This window comes from Nematolebias whitei, chromosome 14 (genome assembly GCF_014905685.2).
Source record: "Nematolebias whitei isolate Nwh7 chromosome 14, NemWhi1, whole genome shotgun sequence".
Classification (NCBI taxonomy): Eukaryota; Metazoa; Chordata; class Actinopteri; order Cyprinodontiformes; family Rivulidae; genus Nematolebias; species Nematolebias whitei.
Genome location: NC_056511.1, coordinates 23330228 through 23333499, shown reverse-complemented (window position 1 = coordinate 23333499; position 3272 = coordinate 23330228).

Here is a 3272-nt window from a genome sequence, read left to right as displayed (position 1 = left end):
CCCTCAATGTAGCAAAGACAAACACACACACACACACACACACACACACACACACACACACACACACACACACACAGGTTTGTTTTGCTATCTTTGTGGGGCCTTTGCATTGACTTCCATTCATTTTTCATTCATTTCTATAGCCTAACCATGACCTTTATCCATAACCTAACCATTACCAGTACATACCTAACCCTAAACCTAACACATCCTCAATTCACACCTTAGTCCTAAACCTAGCCCCTAACCCACCAACGGGACTTCTTCTTATGGGGCCCGGGCTTTGGGCCCCATAAGGAGCAGTTGGTCCCCACAATGTAGTATAAGTTGGAAAAATGGGCCTCACAAAGTAGCATAAACAAGGACACACACACACACTGACACACACAGACACACACGCACGGACACGGACATGTAGGAACAGATTAAGTCCAAATCAATGGCGGTGGCTGAACTGGTGGAGAGAAAGATTTCACCCTGGGTTCTCGTTAAGGTCTGACACATGCGGCACAAGCTCCAGGGAGTGTTATTACCAGGGTGATGGTTGATAAGACACTCGTTTCTCCACAGCGTGTCCTGCGGGAAAATGCGTTGTGCAGCCATGGAAACCATACAGCTAGGTGTTATGCTATAATTGGGGACAGCGTTCCTATCGGTCCAAATGCACTGCCAGGTACGCCACCGTCTACAAATGAGAAATTACAGCCGAGCCACAGCGGAAAGGATGCAACCAATTCTGAAGAATTCTCCCTGTATGGTTTCCCTTTGAGCTCTGTGACCAGACACACTTTAGCAGAACAGAGAAACACAAAAACAACGGGACAGGACAAGTGAATTTATAGCAATTATACATCACAGCGCTTGGAAATACACACTAATGATGAACTGTTTGGACTGGAGGTAAAGCATGTGCAGGCCAAAGGAAAACTGCACCAGGAAATGCAGTGTAATATGGAGGAGGAAGATGAGGGAAGAAGAGGAGAGGAAAGATGGTCGTTAGCCAATCCCTGCTCAGTCTCTGTAACTTGGCTGATTGCGATCAATTTCCCTGGTATCGATGGCCTCCCTGGCCCTGAGCTACACTCCCTCTTGCTCTTTGCATGGTACGTGCTTTGTGTACTATGACGTGACGCACACTCCAACACATCCAAACCCCCCCTCTACCCCTGCTCTACCACCTGCAGTCCTCCGATCCGGCCTTGAGAAATATCAACAGCTGCGTTACCAACTTCAGGAGGAGGACCATAAACAGGCGTTAGATAAAACACATGTTTCCACTTCTGTGGGTAAAAATCTGGGTTAGTGCAGTGTTTTTATTTTATTTTTTTTCCCCACTGACTGGCTTGTGGGTCTGCTAAAAGTTTGGGTGGTACTGCAGCAGTAAAAAAAAAAGATGAGTTTTTGTTTTTTTTCTCCGTCAGGACTGCAGAGGGATTGAACTTGTGCCAAAAAACTCCAGGAGACAAGGTGGAAATGATGAGATGAGGTTTAGTCACGATGCGCAGGACCAAAAGCCCCAAATCTGTATTTGTTCTGGGGAATGGGGAACTGTCCTCCCTCCGGCATGTGCAAGGGCGCATCCCGCTCGCTCTATCTCTGCACACTTGGCACGCGCTATATCTGAATTAATTGCATCTCTGCGAGCGAGAGAGTGAGATGGATAGAGGGAGACGGCGTGAGGTTTAGTCCTTCTGTTGGGATGGTCTTGCTACAAGGGGAGTCATTTAAAATTCTGCCTCCCATGTGGCTCCTGGTTTTCACTTTAATGACCCCCTCCTTTTATGACTTTCCTGGGTTTGGAGCAGCAAGGTGCTCCTTTTAATCGTGCAACTTCTGCAGCAGTAGATGCTTCTGTTGTTGCTGGCGTCGACCAATAACTGCCTTCGTCAGGACAACAGCGTCCGCTTGGACTTCCACAATCAACCGTTGTAGCTCCGTTTGTGTAACAACTGCTGTTTAAATGGCTTCTTTAATGAAAAGAATAGATCAGAACAACTGACGGGAGATTCTCTGGGAAAGTTATGGACAAGTTTTAACCTACTACAGGGGCAATTTGAGAATCTGACCTTTTAGGGGTGTTTAACCCCAGTGCTGACAACTGCTCTCGGCTTGAACAACATGGTGGCCAGAAAATTTTGAATAAAGTAGATGCCATTTCCTGCATTCTGGTGTGTTTTAACGGGTTGTTAATCATCTATGTTTACTTACAAAAGTAAACGATTCAATAACTATTTTAGAGAGCTCAGCACAACACGAAGTAGCGCTAAGCTAAGTGCAATACAGATGTGCTAGCTAAGATGCTACAGAGAGTGCTCTGCTTTACATAATGTTACGCACCCTAAAAGCTTTGTGCAGAATCAGTTTAATGTTAACTGATCATAACAAACAAAGGCTAAACTTATGCAACCAGAGGTTGCAACATTAAAACACACAAAACAAAGCACAACTAGCATCAACCTTTAATTTAACCATTAATCATACAATGTAATTATGACAAAAATGGAGGATTTACCTGCAGTTACCTTTGTACAGACGAACATGTGGTACTTCCTGTTTATCGCTGTTATATTCAGCTGCTCATGAGGTCGGCCACAGGGCTTTATCATCTTTTACATTTTTCCAGACTCAGTTTAGGTAGAAATGGAATAAACTGTATTCAACTCTCTAAACCAGGGTTATTCAACTAAACTCCTCATGGAGCCACAGTTACTGAAAGTCAGCAGCTCAGGGGCCGTCATTATGGAAATAAACCAGTATAATGATCTGTTACTTTTCTTTAATTTGTTTATGTTGCATTGAATCATAAATGCAATAAACAGAACCCAAACCCCAAACACAGAACTGCCAAAAAAAAAAAAAAAAAAAAAATTAATTAATTATATATATATAATTAATTATTGTAAATATATTTTTTACAGTACTTTATTTTTCAGGGGTGCTGAGTTAAAATTTAGTGGTGTTTGAGCACCCCCCAAAAAGAGGCTGCTATTGCCACTGACCTACCTGCTGTAGATGGTACTTAGAACAACTGAAATTTGTAGAAATAGAGTTTAAGTCTGGAAGGAGACCCCAGGGAAGACCCAGGACACGCTGGAGAGACTATGGCCTGGGAACACCTTGGAATCCTCCCAGAAGAGCTGGAAGAGGTAGCTGTGGAAAGAGATGTCTGGACCTCCCTGTTCAAGATGCTGCCCCAGCAACCCAACTTTGGAGCAAGCGGAATATGATGGATGGATGGATGGATGGATGGATGGATGGATGGATGGATGGAT